The sequence below is a fragment of the Argopecten irradians genome, chromosome 4 (genome assembly GCF_041381155.1).
Source record: "Argopecten irradians isolate NY chromosome 4, Ai_NY, whole genome shotgun sequence".
NCBI classification, from domain to species: Eukaryota; Metazoa; Mollusca; class Bivalvia; order Pectinida; family Pectinidae; genus Argopecten; species Argopecten irradians.
The window spans coordinates 51,983,912-51,996,825 of NC_091137.1; the positions used below are offsets into that span (position 1 = coordinate 51,983,912).

At 37.7% G+C, this 12,914-nt stretch overlaps 1 pseudogene; it reads right to left on the reverse strand.

Annotated features, from left to right (window-relative positions):
- Positions 1-10,002: 10,002 nt before the first annotated feature.
- Positions 10,003-12,201, reverse strand: LOC138322357 (uncharacterized; annotated as a pseudogene).
- Positions 12,202-12,914: the final 713 nt, after the last annotated feature.

Here is a 12,914-nt window from a genome sequence, read left to right on the forward strand (position 1 = left end):
GTATGTTTGTTAAACGGAACTCGGGTCTGGTTCCTAGTTCCGTATAAGCTTAAACGGAACTCGGGTCTGGTTCCTAGTTCCGTTTAAGTTAAACGGAACTGGAGTCTAGGTGTCAGATCCGTTTAAGGAAACTTGTGTTAAGGAGATTAATTCTGTGCTGAAGTATTCATAGAAGCTCTAAGTTCGATTCCTGTATATAATAGGTAATTGAACATGCAGTTAGAGATAGAAATCCTAATAAACGGAACTCAGCTCGTTGGCCAGTATGTTTGTTAAACGGAACTCGGGTCTGGTTCCTAGTTCCGAATAAGCTTAAACGGAACTCGGGTCTGGTTCCTAGTTCCGTTTAAGTTAAACGGAACTGGAGTCTAGGTGTCAGATCCGTTTAAGGAAACTTGTGTTAAGGACATTAATTCTGTGCTGTATTATTCATGGAAGCTCTAAGTTCGATTCCTGTATATAATAGGTAATTGAACATGCAGTTAGAGATAGGAATCCTAATAAACGGAACTCCGCTCGTTGGCCAGTATGTATGTTAAACGGAACTCGGGTCTGGTTCCTAGTTCCGTTTAAGTTAAACGGAACTCGGGTCTGGTTCCTAGTTCCGTTTAAGTTAAACGGAACTGGAGTCTAGGTGTCAGATCCGTTTAAGGAAACTTGTGTTAAGGAGATTAATTCTGTGCTGAAGTATTCATAGAAGCTCTAAGTTCGATTCCTGTATATAATAGGTAATTGAACATGCAGTTAGAGATATAGAAATCCTAATAAACGGAACTCAGCTCGTTGGCCAGTATGTTTGTTAAACGGAACTCGGGTCTGGTTCCTAGTTCCGTATAAGCTTAAACGGAACTCGGGTCTGGTTCCTAGTTCCGTTTAAGTTAAACGGAACTGGAGTCTAGGTGTCAGATCCGTTTAAGGAAACTTGTGTTAAGGACATTAATTCTGTGCTGTATTATTCATGGAAGCTCTAAGTTCGATTCCTGTATATAATAGGTAATTGAACATGCAGTTAGAGATAGGAATCCTAATAAACGGAACTCCGCTCGTTGGCCAGTATGTATGTTAAACGGAACTCGGGTCTGGTTCCTAGTTCCGTTTAAGTTAAACGGAACTCGGGTCTGGTTCCTAGTTCCGTTTAAGTTAAACGGAACTCGGGTCTGGTTCCTAGTTCCGTTTATTAAACGGAACTAGGAACTAGGAACTCGCAACCAACTTCAGCCCTCCTTGTTCTCGCCATTTCTTCATGAAGTCGTTCAATGCTGCCCCCTCTGATCTTTCTAAAACCGTTTGTACAATGATATTGTCTGTGTTTATAAATGACAGATTCAGATTTTCGTATTTCTTCTAATTTTGTAGCACCAATTTTTGCATCGCGAATTTTCAGACTTGTATTTCTCCCACATAAAGATCCGTTTGCATAACGTTCCCTCACTCATGAAGGATAACATACACCACATGCGGACTACAGCGAACCATTGCTTTACACTGACAAGTTTCCGTCCCATATCACCTGATACAGTTGCTGTAGGTGTGTATTTGCCGACTTTCCGCTCGTCGTTGTGCAGCTTCCACGCAGGAATACGACGTGATACCCCATATTGCTGCTCCATAGCTTATCAATGGCCAGACCTTGCCTTCATACAGCTTGGTGAATGTAGAATATGGAAGCCCACCCACGGCTTTGGACTTAGCAATAAGGAGACCTAACGCTCCCGACGCGGATTTTGCAACAATTTAAGACATTTCGTTATAGCTCAGGTATTCAGTAAGCAACAATCCTAGATAGACGTATGTCCACGACTTCCACATTTCCACATTCGAACCCAAAGAGTGTACGGTCTATAGAAGGTGTTCTTTAAGTGGATAATCCTTGATTTAGCTGATATTTAGACGGTTGATCTCGCACCAACTAGCTAATGTGTTCAATAACATCTGGAGATCCTCGGGCTTATCCGCTAAAAGCAACAGATCGTCCGCGTAGAGGAGATGATTGCCCACTTCTTTATTGACATCCACACCCACTTCCGAGTCTTGTAATAATGTTGAAAGGTCATTAATAAATTGGACGTTAAATAAAATCAGTGACAATAAACATCCCTGTTTTAGACCGCACTTCACCTAGAATCAATTAGAAGACACCTATTATTGTTTCCTGGTAAATCGCTCTTAGCGCCGCGAACATATTACTACAGATGCCAGTGTCTAGTAACTTATTCCATAAGATTTCTCTGTCAATCGAATCATACGCTTTCTTGAAGTCAATGAAGGCACAATATGTAGATTTTCTTTGTAGTTTCCTGGTTTCGATGATATTTGATAGCGCTGAAAGATAACTATGGGTAGATTATTGGTTTCGGCCCATTACCAGAGTCTTGTATTGAGAACCCCACAATATTAAGCTTGTGAATTGCAGAGGCTAAAGTAATGTCATGATATTGAGTAGGTTCACGCGGGTTAGTTGTAGAAGATTTCGGAACTGGTTGTATGATTCCCTTTCTCCACATGTCAGGAACTTTTCTTGTTCGGAAACAAAATGTAGATAGTCTATGTAAACAGGAAACAGCAAAATCGTTCTTGAAGGCTTCGTCACAACCCGGCGATTTTCCCGATTTTGCTTTCCGAATCGCGTCACAAACTTCATCTCGTGTGATTTAAAACTGAAACGTCCCTTTCACTTTCACTGGAATCATTCACATTAATACCAGTACTATTACTATTATCCAAACTGGAAGCCGGGTTAAGGAGCTTACTAAAGCCTTATTCCCATGCATTAAAAACATCGTCAAAGTTTGTGTTAATTGAACCACACTGAACCATCTTCGTTAACAACTCCAATTGGGATGGCTTTCAATATGTCTTTACCTAGCCCCGATCGAGCAATCTCCTTCCAAAAACCTTTTTGGTTATCATCACACAAAGTCCAACTTCTGACGTGACTGGACTAAATACAAATGTAGTTGTGTTTAGTGTGCTGTACTTCGTGGTTGAAAACTTTTCTACTGTCAATGAAGCTGACTCTCACTCGCCATTCCTTCCCACAACTGCACATGGTGTTCCAATGTTCCGTGAGTTGATCGTTCCACCTTGGTTTCATAGTTTTTCTCTTCTTTACATACGGGCCGTGACTTAATTTTACTACTTTATACGGAATCCGATCACACATACATTTGACTTCACCTTTGACACGAAATCCGAATACAGCGAGTTAATATGTACCTGAAATCATCACTATATTTAATGGTAAACACACAATCACGTGATCACTAGTTACCCATAATACGATTCCATATTTCGGCCAATGACATGAATGAGGTATAACCACGTGTTTTACTACGTTTTCACTACAAACATACGTGTGTTTTGTACCAATATGAGGAAAATCCCCACGGATCGTGGTTTCATTTCCAAAGTTGGGAAACAGATTGAATTTCATAAATATATGTTTGCATCTATTTTTCACCGAAGCGTTTGTTATGTAACAGTCGAGCGTATTGGGCCCAGTTTGAAATGACATCAAACTTCCCGACTCGCATCTGTGTATAAAAGCAACCAAGTTTCGGCGGGTGTTATAGCTAGCTTTCGCTTGTCTGTCTGCTGAGAAGAACAAACGACTCCTTTTAACAATTAACTATTTATCACTAATACAACATGAAATATCTACAACACAAGAACGGAGACAACAGCATAGCCCTAGTCGACAATCCTTACGTGTATGACCAGTCCCCCTCATTCCCATATCTAATTGCCTTTAAATTTAGTAATGACCCATTTCTACCCGTTCCTAAATTATTCAACTTACCCATATTTACCTAATAGAAGAGATGGTAGCACAAAGGAACTCAATCCGTCAGACTGTCCAGTATACAATCCGTACCATGAATGTATCCAATACCCGAGACCATTTTTTTTTCAAATATTTTATTACCTTAGGCCATTTGGCCTATCGGTTATAAACAAGCATACATTTACACAATATCACAAACTTTAAAGAATACATTTGACAAAATACTAAAGCGGTGCGTATTTTCCAAAAAGAGTAATAATAGGAATTTAATACATACAATGTAAACAGAATAACCAATATATAGTACTTTGAATTAGATACTGCAGTGGCGTAGAAAGATGGGGGGGGGGGGGGGGGGCAAAGGTCCTCAATAATTTGTAACCCCCCCCCCCCCCTGCGCCCCGCACCTACAGGAGGAGATTAATGCAACACACAACCATATATGCTTTATATACATTTTTTATATATCATTATATATCATTAAATATAATCCTTGTACACATCTATAGACAGTGGCGTCGCTAACAGGAAATTAATTAATAAGCAAATTGGCCAAATTGGCGTGCGAGCGGCGAAGGCGCGAGTATTTTGGTGTCTGGGGGTCTGGGGATCTCCCCCGGCAAGAAATATTACGATTTAGAATGGCTGAGATAAGGTTTACGATGCATTTTGAAGATTTTGCGAGCGCCCAAGGCTACCTGCATTTAGAAATTATTATTGTGAATGTCGTCATATCATTATGCAACCCTGCTCGATTTGAACATACCGGCTTCACACCATCGACACATTGTTGTGTAAACTCAAAATAATAATGAATTAATTGTCTAAGACATATAAACAAATTAATCTTTTAAGAGACATTTTTTGAAATAGTACGTAGAATCCCTTGATGGACATTTCTAGTCTAGTTCATGTGTATTGACTTTTTACTAAAATTTTCTAAAATGAAGTAGGAAAAATGTGCAGGAGGACCCTTTTTTCTTCGAAATGTGCATTTTTAGAACATTTCAGTCGGCTAAAATGGGGGCAGAAAGACATGTTTGTTGCCCCCTCCCCCGTCCTGGGAAACGGGGGGGGGGCAATTGCCGACCCACCATCACCCCACCCCCCTCACCCCCCTCACCCCCGGCTTCCTACAATATGGAGTTATATGTACTAAAATTACACCTGTACAAAAAAGGAAACAAGCGGACGAACGGACAGATTGAAGGACACGAAAATATCGGATAGAGAGCAGCACTAATTAGAGACAACACATTACAGTATTAATACAATTACACAATTCTACGTTTATGGACTTCTACTATAAATCTTCCCAACAAGTTCAATTGAATCTTTCAGTTTACTAATTCGATAACTTTGTGAACTGATGGCTTGTGCCATTAATATTTCTTTATATATTTCACCATTATATCAGAATAACAGTGACAGACAAGAAAAAAAGGATATTCATCTTCAACATCTAACGAATTACAATATGGACAATATATGTAACACCTTTCTACATTCCTGTATATCTATCACAAGGAAATTTTGTGATAAAAAGCGTAGTGCTAAAATTGACTTTGAACTGTTCAAAATAAGTTTACTCATAAGATTCTTTGTTAAATATATTTCTAAGACATCACAATAGCCAGTATTCCTATTGTTAATATTATCAATGAATATAATTAGAGTCCGGAAGTCCAGCTTTACTGTACATGTCAACATTGATCAATTCTTTGTCGTATAGGTATAACAACTCAGCTAACCTGTCCATTATATTACGTAATAGGATTATCATATTAGTCCACTGGTCATCTTCAGATTGCCTCAGTCTAATTTAACACCTATAGATAAGCGACATCTGTCAATCACAATTCTCGAATTTCATTGTCTGTATATGTATTTAACCATGTTATGTTTTATTTCATGTCAGTTAGGTCTCCGACTTTGTACGGAACACAACGGCTTCATTCTGGACACTCCAGATTAGCCATCCGTCAAGTCAAAGTTATCATCATTAAATTCCAAAGTTCAACTTCAACATTTTCTTACGTCATCTTTACTTCTTGACAAAACGTGCGCAAGTTTCCGTATGTTAATTGGTGGAGAATCCTGGTAGTACCCACTTCTACGCTGGGTACGCTTTCCCGACACCTCAACTGCCAAGCAAGTATTTCCCGCGAGTGACTCAAAGAAGGACCAACTCTATTCGGAATCACACGGACTGGATTTTAACCAAGACTGTGTTCGCCATATACGTTGGAATTAACCAGGGTAACGTTTTGACGGTAACTATTCGGGATGGCATCATGTTACAGATGTGGGAGCCTCTTTGCTCCAAACCATCCGATGTGTTGTCCAGCAAACGGATGTTACTGTTTCGTGGCCACTTTTCGAGAATGTGTTTTAATCGAATCGAACATTGTGCTACAAATGTTGGTACAACAGGATATTATCCCTGGACCAGTCAGCGTCCGAAACTGCCTATCCATCCTGTTCCTGTCCCGAAAAACTCTTCGGACAGTAAGTCCGTTATTCGCACTGTACCAAAGAAAAAGGCCAAGTCAACATCCAAACGGCGGCGAGATTCTGACCGTCTCAGGAAATTCCGAGATACGAAAAAGGTACTGTGTATTTTTCCATTCAGTGACATTGAAAATAGTGAACTTCAAAACGATTTCCAGAAAGACTCTAACTACAGCATCCAGATAATTTCATTACAGTCAAAACTTGTTCGTACCAAAATTACCATCTCCAAAATATCAGAAAAGTGTGCAAAATTACAAAGATCAAACGAAATTGTAGAAGAGGAATGCGCGCGCGTCAAAAAGTGAATATAGCCAATTATGTGTCTCAAATTAAGGAACTAGAAAAAGCATTGGACAACAGAAAGAAAATTATGAAAAACAAGGATGAAACAATCAGTGCATTACAAACAACCGCGAAACAAAAAGAACAGACGCAGCGACAGATTTCTAATTTGAAGTTCAGAATTTCGGAGAAGGACGAGGAATTAAAACAGAAACAAAACATAATCACAAGCCTCCAAAAACGTAACCGGATTAATGTCACGGCTATCCTAATTGCCTAAAGGACACTGAGCACGGCTGATTAATCTGTCAATGAGCGATATATGTCAGTCATAATTCTGTAATTTTATTGTATGTACATTATTTAAGCATGGAATATTTTATTTGTAAGTCAGTTAGGTCTCCGACTTTGTACGGAACACAGTGGCTACATTCTGGACACTCCAGAATAGCCATCCGTCAAGTCAAAGTTATCATCATTAAATTCCAAAGTTCAACTTCAACGTTTTCTTACGTCATCTTTACTTCTTGACAAAACGGTAGTACCCACTTCTACGCTGGGTACGCTTTCCCGTTACCTCAACTGCTAAGCGAAGTATTCTCTACGAGCGACACAAAGATCTAGAAGGACCAACTCTATTCGGAATAATGTGGTGTCCTGCAAATGGATGTTACTGTTTCCGGTGTGGAAATATTGGACATTTTTCTCGGATGTGTTTTCGTCGGACCGGATATCGTACTGAAAACATCAGTACTACAGGATCGTCTCCCTGGACCAGACAGTGTCCCAATTCCTTTGCACGTCCTGCTTCTGCTCCGAAAAATTCTTCGGACAGAGAGTCTGATCGTCCGACATCGCCAAGGAAAAAGACCAAGTCCACATCTAAACGGTGGCGAGATTCCGAACGACTCAGGAATTACCGAGAGATCAAAAAGGTACAAATATCATTTCCTTTTTATGAACTTTCTAACATTGAGCTGACAGCCATTTCGAAAACTGATCTGAAACAGGACAATTTAAAATGCCTCAGAAAAAAGAACAAAAGACTCGTGGCTACAGTAGAAACTCTACAACGAGAATGTGATAATTTTCAATCTGAAATCACAAATCTTAAGGACTGTGTCTCCGATCTTCAGAACTCCCAAGACAACATAGCATCGGCATGGGAAAAACAGTTTATTACCCTTAAGATTGAACATCAGAACACAATAAGGAAATTGCACTCCAGAGATATTTTCATCGAGGACTCGCTTTCTATCCAAAAAGATGAATTTCACAATATCAGTTTAGAAAACAGCAGGCTTATCCAACGGAACGCCAACCTCGTCAAAGAAATTTCTAGATTAAAGCGGAACAATAAAGAATGTGTGCAGACTTTCCCCATCTCATTCAGCAAATTATATGCCCAACCAGAACGCGTGTTCTTCAAATGGATTGCCCCGTGAACCAACAGCACCAGTACCCCTACATTATAACCCTGGACCGTACCAAAATAAACGAAGCCGAAGAGGGAGATTTAAATGACTCTCTGAGACGTGGACGTCTCATTTTTCGTAGCCGGAGGGAATTATCACAAGGAAATTTTGTGATAAAAAGCGTAGTGCTAAAATTGACTTTGAACTGTTCAAAATAAGTTTACTCATAAGATTCTTTGTTGTATATATTTATCCCATAACTATGCATGTTTCACAATGGAAAACCCATGTGATAAATTCCATAGCATTTTGGTTATCGTTTATATATGTTTACACACTCCAGTGTGTAAACACCTACGGCGCCTCTGATTGGTCAACTCCAAGATCTCTTGATTCCGATTGGCTCTCAAATTCGGGTTACTTTTCATAGCGCATCTTCTTTTAAATAGCATTGTATTTACTGTTTAATAGGTAGTTGCTTATTCAAAGTATTAAATAATAGATTATTGGCTCTCCATTAAGGCACTATATTTTATGGCGGGAAGATATCACTACACATTGTATGGTGGTAAGTTTCCTTGAATGAAGACGAGAAAATGGTCACCACGGTATAAATGTAGAGTTAAAGTTATGGGATAAATAAGTTCCCCAACGCGTGACTGTTGTTTATCATGTTTATCTAAACTCGAGTTAATTAATTTTCAAATCTTGAAAAGACACTCGCTAAAGCTCGTGTCTTTTCAAAATTTGAAAATTAACTAACTCGAGTTTGATCAGAAATATATATACATAGAGATTGGAAACTCCTTCTTTGTCTATGTTGACAGGCATATCACTACACATTGTATGGTGGTAAGTTTCCTTGAATGAAGACGAGAAAATGGTCACCACGGTATAAATGTAGAGTTAAAGTTATGGGATAAATAAGTTCCCCAACGCGTGACTGTTGTTTATCATGTTTATCTAAACTCGAGTTAATTAATTTTCAAATCTTGAAAAGACACTCGCTAAAGCTCGTGTCTTTTCAAAATTTGAAAATTAACTAACTCGAGTTTGATCAGAAATATATATACATAGAGATTGGAAACTCCTTCTTTGTCTATGTTGACAGGCAGAGGGACCTCCAGTTTATATGCATTTTCCCTTGGCTAACTACTTTTAAGTGTATTCTTTTAAACATTATATTTTTGCATCAACACAAAGTTTAAATATTATATCATGGTTTGATGTGATCAGTTTTCCCAATTGATGATATTTAATATGATTTTTGAAAGTATGAAAATGAGCAATTTTACCTGGTTTTTCGAAAATCAGGCATTCAAAACCGGAAGTGCATTTTGTTTTATTAATATATAAGTTAAAATATTATTTTTTCTTTCCAAAATCGTACTCAAACCATCTGAAAATTACTTAACTTTTATAACATATAAAAGTTATTCTGCTGTATTTAACTATTTAAGAGTTTATCTAAAAGCCCCTAGGGACATACAGAGGTACATCTGCCTATCGTAAAAATGGCGAAGTTGCCAATCTCTGTGTATATATGTTTCTGGTTTGATAAACATGATAAGCAACAGTCACTTGTTGGAGAACCTCTATTTCTAAGACAACACAATAGCTAGTATTCCTATTGTTAATATTATCAATGTATATAATTAGAGTCCGGGAGTCCAGCTTTTCTGTACATGTCAACATTGATCAGTTCTTTGTCGTATAGGTATAACAACTCAGCTAACCTGTCCATTATGTTACGTAATAGGATTATCATATTAGTCCACTGGTCATCTTCAGATTGCCTCAGTCTAATTTAACACCTATAGATAAGCGACATCTGTCAATCACAATTCTAGAATTTCATTGTCTGTATATGTATTTAACCATGCTATGTTTTATTTCATGTCAGTTAGGTCGCCGACTTTGTACGGAACACAACGGCTACATTCTGGACACTCCAGAATAGCCATCCGTCAAGTCAAAGTTATCATTATTAAATTCCAAAGTTCAACTTCAACATTTTCTTACGTCATCTTTACTTCTTGACAAAACGTGCGGAAGTTTCCGTATGTTATATCTTCCGGATTCTACAGCAAAATTATGCTCAGAAAGACGAAATTTCATAATCATAATTCTTCGTTGATTTGGTATTGATTTAGTCAAATAGAATGGCAGTCACATTATCAACCATATGCCTATAAAGATCACATTTACTTGAGGCTTGTATCAAATTTAATAAATTTTGATTGGCCTGATCTTCAATTCTTTGTTTTTTTAGAAGCAAAAGATAGATATCGCGTCCAAATATAACCAAAACCTAGCTCAGATAATGTACGCTTTAGAAATACTAACCAATTTTGCTTAGGATCTTCCTTCTCCGTTTCCATGTAAAGAAAGTTATATACCCCAGATAGGATACAATTATCTGATTTTAATAGTTTAAACCAATACTTTAACATTCTATACAGTTGTGCATTAGATAGCGGTTGACGAGCAAGTTCAATGTATACCATAACGTTCCATGTAGATTTCTTTACACCAAGTTAATTTTTACACAATTCCAAATGCATTTTTTCTACCTCAACCGATTTATTAATTCCCCATATTTCACGGGCATAGAAAAGAACACTACAAACATATGAATAAAAAAGGTGCAACATAGTTTTGATATTCAAAGTAACATTTGGAGCGAAGAGCAAATAGAGCTTTTCATCCCTGTTCAGCCACATGTTTAGACATAAAACTAGGTTTATTGTTGAATCGGAAGAGGGCGCCTAAATAACAAAATTGATCAACTAAAGAAAGCTGTTCCCCATTGAAAGTTCAAATTTCGTTTGCTTTAACTATACCGCCATTACGAAAAACGACAATCTTAGGGTTTTTTTCTGTATTTACTGTTAGTTTCCATTTATCTGCATATGTATTCAAACTGTTTAAAAGCGCTTGCAACCATTCAACTGATTCAGAAAACAACACCAGATCGTCAGCGTATAGAAGAAGGAATAAACTCAATTCTCCAAACTCGTAACTAGGAGCACCATTTTCGATAAAGCTATTCTCATTCTGAGACTAAACAGCCAATCACGACAGAAAGAACTCACGAGGAATAAATGCACGCGGAAACACTACCACAATATTGAGCCATACAAAGGTCACAGTAGTCCGCTATAGGCAGCTTTATATATAGCGGACTAAGGTCACAGGACAGATACACAATACACGTTGATAAACCAGCTTAAAGCTGACAATGCAAGTTAAAATTATTAAAATGATTTTTTTTTAAATAAGTATACTCGAATTTCAAGAATCGTTTATGAGACATTCCCCGGTTGAGGACAGCCATTTTTGTTTTACATTCCGACGACTCACCGACTCCTATATAAAGCGCGTGAATCGACACACGTGCGCTCATTCATTTACATATACACCTAGCAGTCCACAGTATATATCACCTACAAATAGGTAAACAAAACCCTCACCTGTAAAACGATATGGGACTTGTTTTAGCAAGAAAACTGTTATATACCAAATTCCGGAATGTAACCGATCCGTATATTAGACTATGAGACTGTGTAATCAGAAAGTTCCTTGAACTGTTTCCAACCTTTATTACAGATCCACATAAAGTGGTGTATAGTGGCTTATAGTGGAGTATAGTAAAACCTGAAATACAAACAAGTAAATATTGATGATCTCTGACTTATGTAGTCATTCACTCTTACAGACACAAATATTAATCCTAAGGATTAAACTTATTACATTTTTAAAGTGCTAATTTCACAAACACCTAATAAAGTTGTAATAACTATTGCACAAATAAACACTATTCTGGACTAGATCACACTTACACAATGAATTAGTCAATGTAATATTTCAAGAGAAATGTTAAAAGTGTACTTGTTAACTCTACAGTAAATATGCAGATACAGGTATTTAATAACTTGACATTTGGTACATACTATCTCTGAGTATCAAGATGGGATTTCCTTATCATTATAGGATATAACAATTAAATCCTTAAATATTATGATTTGACACATGAAAATAAGAGAAAACTGTAATTCACATGATTAACCTCTCTACAACGACAACCTGCATACAACGACAACCAGTTACCTGTCTACATCGAAAACCTGCATACAACGACAACCTGTCTACATCGAAAACCTGCATACATCGACCATTGCCTATACGAGGTTTTCTATTTTGCATACCGACTAACAATGATTAAACCATGTGCACTAGTAATTTACATTTAGCTAGGGCATACATGTTATACATGGCTATCTACCACTAAGATACAAAATAATATCGTAAAGACTGATAGGTATTGCTTTATAAACAGCAATAATAAAACGACATCACTCAAAAACATGTCAGAGAATCAAATTGACAAACTGCACGATTTCCGGTGAAATCAAAACATCGCTTCATGTGCATTTATACAAAAAATACCAAATACATGGTACGTACATAGCTTCATCACAATTTTAAATTGTCACACATGAAATAATTAATGCATTTAACATTAAACTATACACTTACAACGTGTGGGGCCACATAGTTGCTACATTTTTGCAGTTTTATCTCTCTCGAGACCATGCTTTCCTTGGGCGGAAATGACATACAGACAGGGGCAGGTAACTCTAATACCATACCTTGATTATTAAGTTATCAATCAAAGGGAGAGAACTCCTGGTTCCATCACAATTGTACCTTCTCAATAAAAGAGTTCGCGATGTTGACGCCATTTGCAAACCCACGTGTTGTGTGCTCTGTGTTGTAATGCTACAAATACATAACATCCTGGCGACGAGGAGGAGCAACACATCATGGCATTTGCTATAGGTAAAATTGGGGAGAACTGGGAAACATACACGGAACGTATTGAACAGTACTTTCTAGCGAACGATGTTCCGGATACC